General features: G+C 42.7%; 1 long non-coding RNA gene across 2 annotated transcripts; it reads left to right on the top strand.

Moving 5' to 3' along the window:
• Positions 1-6,894: 6,894 nt before the first annotated feature.
• Positions 6,895-18,166, top strand: LOC120744646. Of its 2 annotated transcripts, none has more exons than XR_005698416.1 (3): positions 6,895-7,720; positions 8,352-12,699; positions 15,629-18,166. It is a non-coding gene; the product is annotated as an uncharacterized LOC120744646 (long non-coding RNA). The 2 variants fall into 2 exon arrangements; XR_005698415.1 differs by lacking the exon at positions 15,629-18,166 and adding an exon at positions 14,493-14,872.
• Positions 18,167-18,590: the final 424 nt, after the last annotated feature.

Genomic DNA, 18,590 nt, shown 5'->3' on the forward strand with positions numbered 1-18,590 from the left:
CCTATCTCTACTATCATACCAGCAGCTGCTGATTGTTTCAGCTGGTAGCTCAGGAGTTTGCCGGCGCGATCACCATGCACATAGAGATCTTGTCTCGACCTAAGATATGAATCCTTCTCGCGCTGACTTGTCAGAATGTCATATTCAGTCTGGAGCAAAATCCTTTTTCTATGCAGCTCCTCAAATGGAGTCATAGAATTTGCCCGGTCAACTTCTTTTATTGCTTTCATTAATTCTGTGGTACGTTTCATTCTTCTTTTCCTTTCACCAGCACTGTATGAAATGATTTGTCCGCGTATATACGCTTTTAATGATTTCCATAAAGTGCCACTGCTTATATCAGGAGTATCATTAAGATCCAAGAAAAAAACTATTTGCGAATTGATGAATTCTTTAAAATCATCATCAGCCAACAATCTACTATTAAGACGCCACATCCTCTGAGGTGGTGTATAGTCAGGGAATTTAAGTTTCAGTGTGACCGGGCTATGGTCAGATAGTACTATACCAGGGTATTCTACATTCATTACCATTGGGGTCAATTTATTGTCTAACAAAAGATAATCAATTCTAGTATAAGTTTGGTGTGGCGGGGAATAAAAGGAGTATTGTCTGGTAGTCGGATTTGCATATCTCCATGGATCGAATATACCATATGTTTCACAAAAGGAGTTAACGCATTGAGCAGATTTACTTAGCACACTAGGTGTTGGGCTAGAGCGGTCCAGAGTTAAATCTAGGACACAATTCAAGTCTCCCCCAAAATCAAATTATTTGTGTCCAAATTAGGTAGTAACGAAAACAAATCCTTAAAAAATTGAACATTATCCCAATTGGGTGCGTATATATTTGCCAACACTACTGGCATATTGAATAATTTCCCAGCTACAATAACGTATCGACCATGTTTGTCTTTTATGGCAGTTGTTTCTATGAATTGTACATTTCTGTGTATAAGGATGGCCACTCCTCGACTCTTACTATCAAAATTTGAATGATAGATCTGGTTGAATCCCCCCCCTACACAGTTTGAGGTGGTCACTGTTTAACAAATGTGTCTCTTGCAAATATACTATCTCTCCTCCCTGGTCTCTTAAATATGAAAAGATCTTACTCCGTTTAGCCGGTTTGTTGATCGCCCTTACGTTCCAGCTCATCAAGTTTGTGCCCATTCCGCTCACATCCATGTTTGGTGCCATGCCAGGAGTCCACAGCCCAACATGTCCACTATGCTCCTATGTCGTCCACTATCTGGATCACATCCTGAAGGTCTGGCAGCAAGAACAGAAAAAATAAAGGGACGGTGTCTGGGAAAAAACGGGGAAACAACACACACACACATACACAAGTAACACATAACACATTGCATATATGAACATGAACCCAAACACAGTGCTCTTTAACAAGCACTCTCATGGCCAACCGGTCCACCATCTCCTACACGCCAAGCCTACCGTGTGCAGCTCCGTGCAAAATATCCCATGGTTCTAAAAATATAATATCACCCTCTAATCTACCCACCTCCTAAAAGGAGGGGGAGAAAAAAAAACAGTAGGGGGAGCTTGTAGCAAAAAGATCTTTGAAAATAAAATCCAGTAATACAAAAATAACGTGTAAGTAGTATAAAGCAGGGCCACAGCATTTCTTAAACAAAATATTCAAATATAAAACAATAAAATGAGGTGGTACTTTACCAATATTGCAAAATCTAATCACCAATATCTTTCCTGAGACATTTAAGTCCTTACACCAGTGTAGCCCTTATACTTAGCCAAACTCAGACCAGTCCATATACTTCACCCGGGAGTCAGCGTCTTCTTGATGAACTCCATGGCGTCTTTTGGGGTCTCGAAGGTTTTCGTTTGTCCCCCTTTTGGTGTAATCACCAGCGTTGCCGGATAACGGAGCCCATATCTGACCCCCCCCCGCAGGTACACAGGAGGCTCCTTGCTTCTTTGAAGGCTGCTCTCTTGTTGTTTACTTCCTGGGTGTAGTCTGGGAAGATGTGAATCCGTCCACTCCGACCTTCTGGCGTTCTCTCCATTTCCCTCGCCTTCTTCAGTATCTCCTCCTTCTCTATATAGTAGTGGCATCTCACCACGAACGCTCTCGGTGGAGCCCCAGCTCCGTCTCGTCTCGCGCCGAGTGTTCGGTGTGCTCGGTCAAGCGTCTGGTGTCACTGATAGCCCCAGTTTTTCTTTCAGCAGTCCAGCTATGAACTCCGGCGGCTTCTTGCCTGTCTCAGCCCCTTCTCTTACCCCCACGATGCGTATGTTGTTGCGTCGTGATCTCGCCTCGAGGTCTTCACTACGTCTCCTCAGCTTCAGCATCTCCTTCTCCATTTCTTTCAGTTTCGTCTCCATGCTGGTTATACTGTCAGACTGGTCGTTCAGCGTGTCATCCACTTCTTTTTTCCGCGCTTCCATCTCGTTAGCCAGACTGATGGACGTCTCGCTTATCAGCCTCACCTCCTCACGTAGCAACTCAAACTGAGCTTTAGTGTTATCTTCCACACTCTTAGCCCACTTTTCCATCTCGGCTTTTGACTCTTTTCTTCCTTTTTCTATTTCCTCTTTGCATCTCATGATCTCTGTTTTTGTCTCCTCTCTGTATTTTGTAATCCCAGCATTCGTTTTTTTTTTTATCTCGGACATCATGTCTTGAGCCCACTGAGGCATGTTGTCGACGTGTGCTGGGCTAGCATTGGCTTTGCTAGCTGCGGCGGCAGGGTTGCTATCCGCATGCAACTTTTCTGCGCCGGCACGGGTCTGTTGGTTGGACATTTTCGGTCATAAATTGCCCCGTGAGCACACTCGTTCACTCCAAAGCACGAATCGTATTAAACGAGCTTCCTCAAAATGGTAGCAAACTGGCGATATCACTATTTTGACTACCTTTACACGGAGCCTCCGCACGCATGTCTTCACACGGCGAAGCACATCCGGAAAGCCGCCCATAATATTCTATTACAGCAGTTAAAGCATGTCGTCCCTCTCTGAAACAGCAGGATGGGTGTTGGTGTCCCTGTTTTGTTGGTCAAAGCGGGCAAAAAACTGGTTTAGGGTGTCAGGTAAGGTGATGTCCGGGGAGTTTGTTTGTGTGCGACTGTCCTTGTAGCCAGTGAGTGTCTTGATCCCCTGCCACATGTTTCTGGAATTGTTTGTGTTAAAGTGTTCCTTGATGCACTGTTTGTATTTCCACTTGGCTTCTTTTATGCGTTTAAGCAGAGATTGGCGTGCCTCTTTGTTGGTCTCCTGATCTGAAGGCACTGTCCCATGCTCTTAGTAGGGCTCGCACCTCACTGTTGAGCCATGGCTTCTGGTTCGGGAACACTTTAACAGTCTTTGTTGTTGTTACACTCTCGCTACAGAAGTTGATGAATGAGAGTACAGCAGATGTGTGGCCCCACAAGTCTGATCCTTCTGCAAATGCACTCCAATTCATGTTATCAAAACAGTTTTGTAGGGCAGTGGTGGCTTCCATGGTCTACTCTCGTACTGTTTTTACAGATGGTTTTTGTCTTTGAGTTAGAGGTTTAAAGGGAGGGATCAGGGACAGAGAGAGATGGTCTGAGAGTCCAAGATGAGGCAGTGGGGTGGCTTTGTAAGCATCTGGGATGTTGGTGTAGACCTGGTCAAGTGTGTTGTTTTCGCTTGTTGGGAAGCTCAAGTTTTTAAAGAATCCAGGCAGGACAGATTTCAGGTTTGCATGGTTAAAATCTCCTGCCATGGTCACAGCGCAGTCCGGGTGCGTTGTTAGCTGTTTATTAATGGAGCGCTGGAGTAGCTCCATGGCTGACTGCACTGCAGTGGTTTGAATTACATTCATCTAATACAGGGAGTGCAGAATTATTAGGCAAGTTGTATTTTTGAGGAATAATTTTATTATTGAACAACAACCATGTTCTCAATGAACCCAAAAAAACTCATTAATATCAAAGCTGAATGTTTGTGGAAGTAGTTTTTAGTTTGTTTTTAGTTTTAGCTATTTTAGGGGGATATCTGTGTGTGCAGGTGACTATTACTGTGCATAATTATTAGGCAATTAACAAAAAACAAATATATACCCATTTCAATTATTTATTTTTACCAGTGAAACCAATATAACATCTCCACATTCACAAATATACATTTCTGACATTCAAAAACAAAACAAAAACAAATCAGCGACCAATATAGCCACCTTTCTTTGCAAGGACACTCAAAAGCCTGCCATCCATGGATTCTGTCAGTGTTTTGATCTGTTCACCATCAACATTGCGTGCAGCAGCAACCACAGCCTCCCAGACACTGTTCAGAGAGGTGTACTGTTTTCCCTCCTTGTAAATCTCACATTTGATGATGGACCACAGGTTCTCAATGGGGTTCAGATCAGGTGAACAAGGTGGCCATGTCATTAGTTTTTCTTCTTTTATACCCTTTCTTGCCAGCCACGCTGTGGAGTACTTGGACGCGTGTGATGGAGCATTGTCCTGCATGAACATCATGTTTTTCTTGAAGGATGCAGACTTCTTCCTGTACCACTGCTTGAAGGTGTCTTCCAGAAACTGGCAGTAGGACTGGGAGTTGAGCTTGACTCCATCCTCAACCCGAAAAGGCCCCACAAGCTCATCTTTGATGATACCAGCCCAAACCAGTACTCCACCTCCACCTTTCTGGCGTCTGAGTCGGACTGGAGCTCTCTGCCCTTTACCAATCCAGCCACGGGCCCATCAAGACTCACTCTCATTTCATCAGTCCATAAAACCTTAGAAAAACCAGTCTTGAGATATTTCTTGGCCCAGTCTTGACGTTTCAGCTTGTGTGTCTTGTTCAGTGGTGGTCGTCTTTCAGCCTTTCTTACCTTGGCCATGTCTCTGAGTATTGCACACCTTGTGCTTTTGGGCACTCCAGTGATGTTGCAGCTCTGAAATATGGTCAAACTGGTGGCAAGTGGCATCTTGGCAGCTGCACGCTTGACTTTTCTCAGTTCATGGGCAGTTATTTTGCTCCTTGGTTTTTCCACACGCTTCTTGCGACCCTGTTGACTATTTTGAATGAAACGCTTGATTGTTCGATGATCACGCTTCAGAAGCTTTGCAATTTTGAGACTGCTGCATCCCTCTGCAAGATATCTCACTATTTTTGACTTTTCTGAGCCTGTCAAGTCCTTCTTTTGACCCATTTTGCCAAAGGAAAGGACGTTGCCTAATAATTATGCACACCTGATATAGGGTGTTGATGTCATTAGACCACACCCCTTCTCATTACAGAGATGCACATCACCTAATATGCTTAATTGGTAGTAGGCTTTCGAGCCTATACAGCTTGGAGTAAGACAACATGCATGAAGAGGATGATGTGGACAAAATACTCATTTGCCTAATAATTCTGCACTCCCTGTAGACTCCAATTTTTCCTGTTAAGGAGTCGTCTTCTTCATACAGTAAGGTTAATTATGGAGTTCCACAGGGCTCTATGCTTAGGCTAATTGTATGTACATTATGCTTGCTTTCTTTAGGAAGTGTCATTAGAAGGCATATCATACATTTTCAGTACTATAGAGTAGGGCTGCACTATTTTGAATAAAATGAGAATCACGATTTTTTTTGCTTAGAATTGAGATCACGATTCTCTCACAATTTTCTTTTCCAGTATAAATATTTCTTGTGCTTATTAACTGCACATCAACTTCGGAACAGTTGAGACTGAACATAACAACAATAAATAAACATAAAAACAACAAATGTCTCACATTTTGTCGTTGCCGCAAAACGTTGTACTGCTTGAAATTCCGTCTCCACCATTGCTCGACACTGTGTGTATAGAGCAGGTAGTGCAACAATAGAAAAATAGTTGCGGGACGGCACTGTGTAGCGTTTGTCTAGGGTGTTGATCATTTTCCTAGATGCCTCGTTTTGCACAGTGTTGATGGGAGCCATATCTTTGGTCAGGTGATAAGTAATAGCCTCCGTAATTTCTTTGTGCCTGCGGGAGTTCGACGGGTATGGGGAAGCGCTGTATAAGGTTCCCGTTATTGATGTTTTGTTATGGCAAATGCAGATGGACCCATGAAGCAGAACGCACGGAGGCAGAGTTGCGGTGAAGACAGTTTATTTACAGTGAGGGGGAGGTATTTACAAGGACAAAATATATACAACAGTGTATGAATGGGGACGCGGAGCCAGGACGTGCAGGTGACGAAAACACACACAGGTAGTGCACTCGATCTAAAAAAGGAGAGGGACGAGAATTAGGAGGGTCTTGCCCGATAACCAAGAAAAGCTTAAAGTAAACTTTGCAGAGAGTTGGAGAGCTTACTTGATACTGTTTGATGCCAAAACCTCCAGATGAAAAAACAAACCAGTCGAGGCAAAATCCTAGGGCGCAAACAAAACTCCTTACAGTCATCAAAAATAATCCAAGGGCTCCAGCAGGCAGGGGCAGAATTTCAGACGCTCCAAAAAAACGCCAATACTCCGACACTAGTCTTCTGTCAGGTAGCTCCTAAAGAACACTTCTGAGGAAAGCATCTGATGAGTAACAGGTGTGCCAGGTTCAGTGACTCACTGCCCCGCCTACCTATACAAAAAGGGAGGCACCAAAAAACACATACAGACAAAAACACCACATAACCAGAACCCAACTCCTAACATGTTTGGGTGGTTGACCGGGATGGATTTTCTCCAGTCACTTTCTCGTCATCCCTGACGTGCTCTCGGTTGTTTTTTCCCTGCCACTTTTAGCAGCCAGCTTCTGTATCACGTGGTATAAGGCTCCGCCCTTGTCATTTGTTGAGCAGGAAGAGTGAGCGCTTGTTTTCATGCAGATTATGTCCCGGATCAAAATGCGGTACAATCGTCGTCGTCCTTTTTCTTTTTTTTAAAAAAATCGTTGTTATTTGGAAATGAGATTGCACATAAGTGTGAATTGAGATCGCGATTTTCTAACGATTAATCGTGCAGCTCTACTATAGAGATGATACCCTGCTTTATCTTTCCATGAAGCCAGATGACACACCAATATAGTTAAACTGCAGGAATGTCTAAAAGACATAACGAGTTGGATGACCCTAATTTCCTGCTTCTGAATTCAGATAAAACTGAGGTTATTATAGTCGGCAACAAAAATCTTAGAAATATAGTACCTAACCAGAGGCTTACTCTGATTGGCAGTACCTTGGCCTCCAGTAACACTGTGTGGAATCTTGTAGTTGTTTCTGACCAGGGCATGTCCTTCAGTGTGCATATTAAACAATTATGTAGGACTACTTTCTTCCATTTGTGCAATATCTTTAAAATGAGAAATATCATGTCTCAGAGTGATGTTGAAATTACAGGTTCATGCATGTATTACTTTTAGGCTGGAATACTGTAATTCATTATTATCAGGATGTCCTAAAAACTCCCTGAAAAGCCTTCAGATGATCCAAAATCCTGCAGCAAGAGTACTGACAGTACTGACAAAGAAACTTGAGGCCACTGCTGTTAAGATTTGGCACTGTATAAATAAAATAGAATTGAATTGGTTCATCACACTTAACTCCAAACTGAAAACCAAAATCATCACTTATAGTCTTTTATTTCGTAGACAGTTTCTCCATAATTTCCATAGTTGGACAGTTTGTTGTTTCTGTGCCTCTCATCACTGTTCTTTTGTCAACAGTTGGCGAGACTGTACTTGCAGAGGGACAGTCTGGTACTGAGGTACATAGCTGGTACACCTTGTCACTCACTGTAAAAGTAAGTAGACACTTTTTACTATTTCTGTTTCTTTATACTCTCACTTCTTCCACTGTTATGATGATTAAAGGAGTTTGTAATCCAATAAACCATGTTAGGACTTGGAGATTAGATCAACTCAGATTAGCTGCTGTCATTATCAATAGTATTTTGAGTCAGCATCTAAATCACATGAGAGATTTAAGATGATGTATTAGCAAGACAGAGCAAAAAATCTGCCTTTTTCCTACTTGGATTTTATGTGGAGGTTTTTTTTTTTTTTAGGTGATTTGTAGATTTGTAGGTGTGTTAATACAGTATGTCAAAATCAAGAAATAACAGACGTCACACTTGAGGTTGTACTGAAAAAAGGCAAGGTAAACAGTTTGTGATCATATATGAAGACAAAATAAAAGTGAAGGATTATAACCTTGACGACACAGTTAACTGGGGCAGTAATCAGTCCTGCTTTCTGGTAGCTGTGCAGGAACAGTCCTTTCTGGTGTAGGTTATTGTGTTGACACACTGTAACTGAACATTTCAGCAATATGCCTGTCTTGTCACAGCCACATTAATTTACGAATTAGCCTATGAAAAGTCTACCTTTTTGCACGGATTTGAAAATGTAAAGATGTTTTTCTCTTTACTGTAGGGACAGTATGCATCAGGGTCACTGAATGGATACCCTCTGTGGAAGAATGCTGTGATACTGACCCCAAAGGCTGGCTGGGCTGCCATAGGAACACGCTCATTTGAACTGGCCCAGTTTGATAACTTTGCTTTGGTGGCTGAGTGATGAATTAACTTTAAATCATGATTTACACTATGCTGAATGTCCTGATTCATTTATGGACTTGATTAGTACTTTACAGCCGATAGCTTCAAGCATAATAATGATGTTGTGTGTATAATTTTGGGCGATGTATTGACAGAAATGGGTTATAGTATTTAATTACCATGTAATTATGCATCACTGTGTTTTTTGTTGGAATGATCCTGTCATATCAAACCTCAGTCCTGAACAGAAATTAATGTCTTTCTACAGCTCACAGCCAACAAAACACTGGTTTAAGACCTTTCTTTGAAGAGATGCCAAGACTTCAAGATAAGGCTGGAATTGTTTTGGGGCATAACTTGTAGTGAATCGTGTGTTTGTAGCACATCAGAATCCATCACACTTGTACAGGATGTGCCTTATAGCCTGGTGTTAGAATCGAATGACCATATTAGTATTTGGTGTTAGCCGTGTAGTTGGCTTGTCACTACCATAGGAGCATCCCTCAGTTTCCTCAATGGGCTCCACCCCTCATTTGTTGCATCTGTTTTCAAAACAGCTAAGTTTCAACACACCACGCTTCTCGGAAATAATACTTAATGTCTTGGTGGTTGCCTCCATCTCCATCTTTTTATATACAGTGTATGTGGAGGAAAAAATATATCATATGGCACTGAATCCTGGAACTTTGTTTGATGTGATTGTAAATGATTTTATTGTTTGACTTTATATTGTCTTAACTGCTTTGAATAAATCAAATAGAAAGCCAACCACGAGTGTAGTGTAATCCGTGACTCCCCATTAATCATGTCTGCTCCCTACTCCCATATAGCTAAGACGGCAACACAAGCACTACATTTTAATTTACATTAATTAAAATCAACTAAATTTAGGGTTACTTTCAAGTTACTCTGCAGCTATTTTCATTGAAGAACCTTACACACACAGAACAAGATGGAAAAAAAGTAGCAACAGGTGCCTCTGTTTTCTTGCAGTTTGCATAAGGCTTCATGACACAACAATAAACAAGGCAGCGTTCCCCACTAAAACGTATAATAATATTAAGAAAGCTCAGAAGCTGTTAAAAATCGTGGGATTAAAGTCAAGGATTTAGGTTTAGGTTAAGCTCCATGGGCGTAAACGAAGTTTTATTTTTTATTTGGGGTGGGCAATTTAAGGTATAAGGTTTCAAACCTATATTCAGACGTAGACAGCATATTGAGTGGGTTGGTCAGCACGTACCACATTGCATCTGGCAGATCTGCCCTTTATACTAGTAAATGGACGAACTTTATAAATTGCCTTTCTACAAAGGTATTGCTCATCATTCACACATCACTAATAACTAATAATAACTAATAACTCCAATTTCCTTGGCAGCACCTGGAAATTGGAGTTATGGCAGGCTGCACAATTTCCCCTCTGGCATTTATCATGGCAATGGAGTTGGTTATGCAGGCATCCCAGTGGGTAGTGGGATGTGAGAGACTCAAGAGTGGCCTTCGTCTTCTACCCATTAGGGCCTACATGGATGACATGACCAGCATTACAACAACAAAACCATGTACTAGGCGATTGCTACAGAAGCTCCAGGAAAACATAGAATGGGCAAAAATGGAGTTTAAGCCAAGTAAATCTTGCAGTATCTCCATCATAAAAGGAAAACTGACAGCCTAGCAATTCTATATCAGTGGAGAACCAATTCCAGCAGTCTTAGAGAAGCCCATAAAGAGCCTGGGATGGTGGTATAATGCAGACCTCAATGATACGTGGCAACTAGAACAACTAAGGCAGATCTTGGCTGATGACCTCAAGCAGATTAACAACACTGCACTCCCAGGGAAACTGAAGCTCTGGTGCTTCCAGTTTGGGTTATTACCCAGACTACTGTGGCCGCTGACAATGTACGAGGTCTCACTCAATCATGCCAATCAACTAGAGAGGCTAGTGAGCTCCTACATTAAGAAGTGGCTCGGACTTCCCAAATGCCTCAGCAGCGTTGGACTCTACAGCGACGGGATACTGTCATTGCCTATCCCTAGCCTGGTTGAGGAGATTAAATGTGCAAAAGTAAGGCTTGAGATGTCACTCACGGGCTCCCGGGACCCCATAGTGAGAGGCACTGCTCCCACCCTAGCAACGGGGAGGAGGTGGACCGCAGCCACATCTGTGCTACAGGCGAAATCCGCTCTTCGGCACTGTGATGTGGTCACGTCCAACAGGGTAGAGGAGGATTTGGCCTTGGCGCAGTAACACCTCGGTGGCAACAGGCATCTGTAACTGATGGTGGAGGAGGTGCGTCGACAGGAGGAAACAGCCAGACATGCCAGAGCCATCGCACTGGCCAAGCAGGGTCGCTGGATGAATTGGGAGAGTATGGAAAAGAGGAAACTCTCATGGAGTGAAATCTGGGGCATGGAGTCTAATAGACTAAGTTTCATCATCTGAGCGACATACGATGTGCTACCTTCCCTAATAAATCTGCAGCTGTGGTTTGGAAAGGACCCATCCTGTCCCCTGTGTACAGTCCCAGCAACACTCAAGCACATCTTGGTTGGTTGTAGGACTAGCCTTACTCAGGGCAGATACACATGGGGACACAACCAGGTTCTCAGTTGTTTAGCCGAGAAAGTTGAGTGCAAAAGAAAATCCATCATCGCTCAACCTTTCACGAACCAAGAGCAGCATCAGTTTTCATCAACATTTGTCCAGGAAGGAGACAAGCCGAGGACAAGCCCCTCAACCCCAGACCTGGGCCCGCTGAAGGTTGCCAGGGATTGGCAGATGCAAGTGTACTTGGATCAGAGGCTAATTTTTCCCACAGAGATCGTAACAACAACTCTGTGACCAGACCTCGTCCTCTGGTCTAACTCTCGAAAACTTGCGTACGTCACTTGGGCAAAATGGCAAAAAGGCGCCGGTGAGGTCTGCTGCAGTGCTGGATGCTCTGCCCCAACTTCTCCACTTTTTGCGGTTTTTCGTCACTTTTTGCTATATCTGCCATAATCTTGCATGGGCATCATGCAAGACACACAAATTCGCTACAGTAGAGACACTCTGGTTTCTATTGGTCTACAATACACGAACATTTCACCATGTTTAACTCCAGACCCAACCTGGCCAAAGGAGATCCTGAGAGAGAACAAAGGACGCGACCCTAAGCGACGGCCTCGAGGGAAACGAACCGGCATCAGGAACAGGCTACGGGCTCGTGCACACCGCGCACCCATGCCCAGTATCCTGCTAGCCAATGTTCAATCCATCGAGAACAAGCTTGATGACCTCAGAGCCAGAATCAAGTTCCAGAGAGACATTTGGGACTGCAACCTCCTCTGCTTCACCGAGACTTGGCTGAACCCAGCGATACCAGACCACGCCGTGCAGCCGGCGGGGTTCTTTTCGGTTTACCGCATGGACAGGACAATGGAGTCGGGGAAGAAAAGAGGTGGTTGAGTGTGTTTGATGGTGAACAACAGATGGTGCGACAGCACAAACATCTCCCCACTCACACGCTCTTGCTCGCCCAATGTGGAACTTTTGATCATTAAATGTCGCCCTTTCTATCTCCCTCGGGAATTCACTGCGGTCATTGGCTGCACTGTTTACATTCCGCCTGTTAGTGGAAAATGATTCTATGTTTCTTTACCTTCTTTTAAATGTACAAAGATGCCTTTTCTCTGCCCTTTGTCTATGGTTAGATTAGTTTAGAATTATCCTTTTAGACTTTCCCAGCGAAGACATATTGTTTTGGGACATATTGTTTTAGATTGTTTTATCTCTCACAGCTTTCTCCCAGCTCTCTGCTGACGAGACTAGCGCCACATATGGAGTTGTTTATTTTATCTGTTTATTATTTTCTTATCCTGTTCTCACTGTCTTTCCTATAAAAAGTGCCAAGCCTCTGTTCACGATGTGAGTTGTTCTTTGCAGCTCACCCGTGCGCACGTTAAAGCATAAAAAGTAACGTTGTCTCATTGTGTCTTTATTTCTCCAGGGTTTTTTACAGAGTTTTCTCCCAACATTTCTTGGTCCTTCGGAGCCGGAGCGCCTCCATCATGTCCCATCTCCGTGACCAGTCCACGTTGTTCGCCTGTCGACAGCTCACACACCAGGTGTGTGATAAAAGACCAAGAGCGTTAAATTCGGGTCTTGGCCAACGTCTTAGCAAGTGACCCACGGTGGTGGGGCCCGATCGAGGTGGACCAGACCCGGCGACACTGACCAGGTAGATACAGACACACTGACATAATCTTGCGTAAAAACGTATTTTAAATTCAGGGAATTTAAAATAGCGGAAGTAGCTCGTCGACTGGTAGCTTGGAGCTCGTCGACTGGAAGCTCCCCACTTCTGTGGGTTAGGTTTGGAGCTCTGGGTAGCTCCCCCAGCTGGGTCTAGACAGGGTCTAGGGAATAAGTAGCTCGTCTACAGAAAGACTGGCAGCTCCCCTTATAAGGGTTCCGGTCGCGCGAATAGGTGTGAATGTGAGCGTGTATTGTTTTAATTAACGGAGCAAGCTGAATTTTCACGGTCCAATAAGAGACTGAGCTGCTCCTACTGTGTTTTTCTTTTACTGCTATTCACTGACGTGCTGGTGAGTTGAGAGAACGGTCGAGTTCCGTCTCGTAAAGTTCACACCGCTTTCGGAACTAGTCCGAAAGTCGAAGGGCGTGTGAGCAACCACTCTCGTCTCTAATACCAGCGAAGGTGATAGCAGCTGTATCGTGTATACATTACTTAAACAAAAATAAGTAAATACACAAATAAGATGGGTAATCAAGCAAGTGAAATTAAAACTCACTCCTGCTGACGAGCAGTGGTGAGAAAAGAAAAGTCCAGGGGCCGGACAAAACAATGTCTGTAAATTGAGAAATTTAAGAAAACAAAATATAAACAGTCAGAAGAATAGAACTCAACTGCCAGTTTAGTAAAACCAGAAGATGAGACACTGTGCAGTGCCCACAATCCTTTTAGTAAACCAACACTCATTCCTGCAGCCGCATCTGCAGCAACACCCATATCAGGAAGAACATAATAATCCCTTATTAAGTGAAAACTAGAGATCAAAGTAGTTTGAAGTAGTTTAACAGGGTTGAAAACAGACCCCACTGAGTAGATATAAATATAAAAAGTACGAAATAAAGATAAACAAAGGGAAAATTACAGTAGAAATTATCTTTAGAGTATTTGAAATTAATAATAGCAAGGATAACAACCTGTAAAGTGATATTATCAATGAAACACAGTTGGCATGATGACCATGCCCACAATGTATAAAATGAATATAAAGCAAATAATTCACACGAAAATATTTTAATAACATAAATAAAATATATTAAGGCTGTGTCACTGATCAGCCAAGGACAGTGTGTGAAAAGGTAACTGTCTCCACCTTGGGAAAAGGATGATACTGCAGGTCATCTGAAGCCCTTGATGGATACAAAATAAAATATAAATAATATATTATAATAGAACTGCCTGGTCCGCCATGCAACAGAGAGAACAAATGTGACCGCAGATTGGATGAATTCTAAATGATCTGTTTGCTGAATAAGATGATCCTAACTAACAAATTGGCTCAGTAGTAGTATAGTGGTACACACTGATAAAATATTATAATATGCTATTGCTGTTATATAAGACAAAGAGGATAATATTAACAATGACATAATATTAATATGAAGAGGCACCTTAGTCGGTTATGATGTGAGGTGGATAATTGTTAAACAGTAGTCTGCATCAAGCTTAAGGTTTGCTGAAACTCAGTGTAATGACATGTGAGATGAAGACAATACAGAGAATAACTAAACTAATGAAGTACATCGAGGCACTTGACCAGCTTGAAACCTATCACCCTAGAATGACACATTGCTGAGATATAGAGCACACCTATAATAACAACCAATAAGCAAAACCCTGTAGACAACAGCTAAAACTACAGGATTGAGAAGCTGAATTAAATATGTAGACACTGCTAAGCTGATGAGCATGTTCCACATTTTCTTTTTTGTTTCTTTTAGAGCAGAAGCTGCTGTAACACACCCAAAGAAAGACTCTAGGTCTGACCAATCGTCTCAGTCGTGGGCAAAAAGATGACAGTCAATAAAATTCTAAAAGATAATTTATTGACGAAAAATATATCAAGAGATAAAAGATAAAACAGTCCAGTGTCCCACTTATGAATTGTATAAAAACACACAGTCCCAAGGCCAGAGCCAGCTATGCCACACGGCCAAGTTACACTCCACATGTTGCCTTTAACAGGGTTAGAAGTTGTCCTTGGAGACCCACCACCCTGCAAGCATATAGTCAGTGGTCACTCAAGCCTCTGCAACTCTGCTGCCTTTAGGCTGTGGCATATAATAGGCCCTGGACTGCACAGAGAGACAAAACGACACACTTAATATAAAATTCATAGCGCAAAACCCATCCATCCCAAACATATCTGATTTCATCACATTACATACCTGCACAGAGAGACAAAACGACACATCAGTGTTTGTAGTGTGGGCTATAAGTAGACCAGTGTATCAGTGCAATCAAGTACACCTGCCTCTAATTAGTCCAACCCCATTCCAGCCATTGGCTCACCAAAAATGTGACACACACAAAACCACTCCCAACCCAGTGCAACTTCACACAATAATATGGAGCTGAATTAACACAGGCACATTAGTCTACCATGTTACAAGCTGCATGCTATTAAAAGCCAACATATGCAGACTTCTGCCTTGTTCGGGTGGCAGCATTTTTCTTTTTTCTTTTGTGTCCTGACACGTTTATGTTTTTGTTTTTTGTTTGATTATTTTGTTGGTTTTGGAAACAAATTTAAACGAACTTGTGACAATACTTGAGAGTCACAGTGACACATAGTGATTAGGCATATGATTGAAAAATGCCTAGGTTTAGAGCTGTGAGCTATGCAAAGTTATATATATATATTTATATGTATAAATGGGAAACAACCCTAATTTGAAAGTTTGAAATGTGTGAGATCCATGATTTGTTTGAAAAACTAGAAATTATTTAAAACTGCCTTAAGTGAAAATGTAGTGTTGCATCTATTCTCCCAAACCAAGACAAAAAAAGAAGAAGCATTCTGTAACTTAAAAATAAGGCTGAAGTGTTGACAATAGACTAAAACAATAATCCGCAGGTGGCTATCAGGAACAGAGAGGCGAGCAAAGTCACAAACACCAAGGCTGCAGACAGCCACGCAGAAACAGCAGATAACATAGAGACAACGCCTGCTAGAACCGTGGAGAGGAAGCTCACTTCACACGAGATTGTAGGAGGAGGCCACAGAGAAATAATGCAAAACAGTTTTGGGGCAGCCACTTAAGAACTTATTTGACCTTACAGCACAGGCCGAAATTGTGTAGGTTACGCAGTAACCACAGATAGTAAAATAATAGAAGCAAAACCACTTTCTTCTTCATGTTCTGCACAGAGCGCTGAGCTGATAGCTGTGATTCGCACATGTGAAATACACAAAGATAAACAAATAAACATTTATACAGACAGCCAGTATGTTTTCTCTGCTGTGCATCATTTCGCAAAACTTTGGCAAAACAGGGGAATGATTACATCAACCGGAAAGCCGGTTCAGCATGCCAGCCTGCTACAACGCCTACTGACTGTAATACATTTACCACAACAACTCGCATTGTGTAAATGTGCAGCACACAAAACTGATGGCTCTTTCATAACTACAGGCAATAACTTTGCTGACAGAGCAGCAAAACAGGCGGCGCAAACGACAAACATCACATTGATGGCAGTAAACACGCATCAGTTTCCACTGGATGTGTTGAAAAATGAACAAAAAGCAGCAAGCACAGCCGAGCAGGCAAAATGGCTAAAACATGGTGCAGTTCTGACAAACAACTTAATGATGCGTTATGGTAAGCCAGTGTTGCCAAAATCCCTCCACAAAACGGCCGCATTTGTCAACGGGGGGACTGACCAGTATTGTCAACTCTCATTTCTACACTGTAAATTCTACACTGTAAATTTTGAAACATCAGCAAAACAATTTGTCAGAACGTGCATGACGTGTCAAAACAATCCACATGGACTTTATTGAGCTAAATGAATGCCAAGGGTAAAAATACGCCCTAGTGGTTATAGATGTATTCTCAAAGTGGCCAGAAATCTACCCAGTGAAAAAGGCAGATACAATTTCAGTAGCAAAATGTATGTCTAAGTTGTAGGAAAATAAAGAGATGATTGTAAATAACGAAGAATGTAATGATGTCTATCAAGTGTCTTGCAGATTACAGCCCGGTGACTGGGTTCTGATCAAGGTGCTCCAAAGGAAAAACTGGAGCGCAACCAGGTGGGAGGGACCACATCAGGTTCTCCTCACCACGCCCACCGCTTGCAAAATAGCGGAACGACCATCTTGGATCCATCAGAGCCATTGCAGGCCAGTAAGTGAAGCCATCTAAACTCAGCCGACACAGGCTCGCCCAATTGTCGTGATCTCGCCCGGTGGAGGGAACAGCCTTTCTGGCCGGGGGGTCTACTCACGACAGGAGGGTGTGTCCTGTTGTCATGAGGTGGTGGCTCCTAATAACTGCAGCGGCCCTGACCCTGGCCGGGCTCCTCATCTTTGCTTCCGTGAGGGACAACAAGTCACGCTATATGAAGAAAAGACAGACACTGTATGACAAAGGAAAGTACACCAAGTTTCCCCATGGTTACGCCACTAATTTCTGGTGGCAGTTTATGAACACTACAGCTCACTTGAATAATAAAACTGACTGCTATGCATGTACCCATATGCCCCTATCCTCGCAGACGTCTGGCCTGTGGCCGTACAGCATACCTGAAGATCACAGTTGGTGCCTGTTGGGCCTGGCAACACATCCAGGCTACGGTACTCTTTGGTCCAAGGCCAACTACAGCATCCCAGCAAAAGCAACCTGGAGGTCATCATCACCCACAAATGTGAACTGTTCCGGACAGACCTACCTACTGACCTGGCCCCAAGTCTCAGACCCACTGCCTGATGTAATTCTACTGAACAAGCTGAACGCAGCGCAACTGCCAGTATGTGTGATGAACAATGGATCGCGGGCAGTGGGGGAGCTGCCTACTCACCTATCTACCGGATGCCACTACAAACAAAGACTCAGTACCAGACAGGATGTGCACGGACGGCACCAAGCAGTAAAGGAACCAGAGTTTCGCATCTGAGGAGGAGTGAAATTCTTACAGAGCTTGATCCCCGGCATTGGAGCTGCCGAGGTGCGGGATCATGTGGAGGTCAACCGATATGCTCTGCTACGAAACATCAACTTTGACAAAGACCCTGGGACCGGCTTTAGCAGGAGAACAGAAGGCCATCAGAACGATGGTGCTGCAGAACAGACTGACTCTAGACCTGCTAACAGCATCACAAGGAGGAGTTTGCAAGCTGATTGGGGAGACATGTTGCACGTTTATCCCTGATGGATACGAAGCTGGAGGAGACATTTATGAAGCTTTGCAGAATTTGACCATTCTGCAGAAATATGTCACTGACCACACATCTGGAGCAGCTACACCGCCATGTCTAAGAGTAATGATTTCAAAGATGATAACAACTACAATGACTGCTTATGTTGCCGTGCCTAAAGAAGAACAGCATCCCGTTGCAATTCTGTTAGAGAAGAACTTGTAATAGCTGCTAATAAATGACGTGGTGATTTAAAAAATGACTTGTCAAGTGATCATGCACTGATTAACACATTAGTAGTTATGCAGGTACAACATAAAGTTTATATTCTTTTCTTTTTATCCTTTTATTTTTTGTAGTTTTAGTTTTATTGTTTTCTCTTGATTATTCCTGTTGTTATTTCATTTACTATGCTTTTCTTTGTTCTTTTATTATCTTTTTATTTGTTTTATTCTTTAGACCACATGATTTACATTTCTGCTATGTTGACATTTTGACCATTAAAAAATTGCTAAAGATACTTAATAAACAACCTTCACAGACAATTGTTGTATACATTTAAAATAAGTTAAAACAGGAGGGAATGTTAGTGGAAAATGATTCTATGTTTCTTTACCTTCTTTTAAATGTACAAAGATGCCTTTTCTCTGCCCTTTGTCTATGGTTAGATTAGTTT

This window comes from Simochromis diagramma, unplaced genomic scaffold (assembly GCF_900408965.1).
Source record: "Simochromis diagramma unplaced genomic scaffold, fSimDia1.1 OVJJ01000426.1, whole genome shotgun sequence".
Classification (NCBI taxonomy): domain Eukaryota; kingdom Metazoa; phylum Chordata; class Actinopteri; order Cichliformes; family Cichlidae; genus Simochromis; species Simochromis diagramma.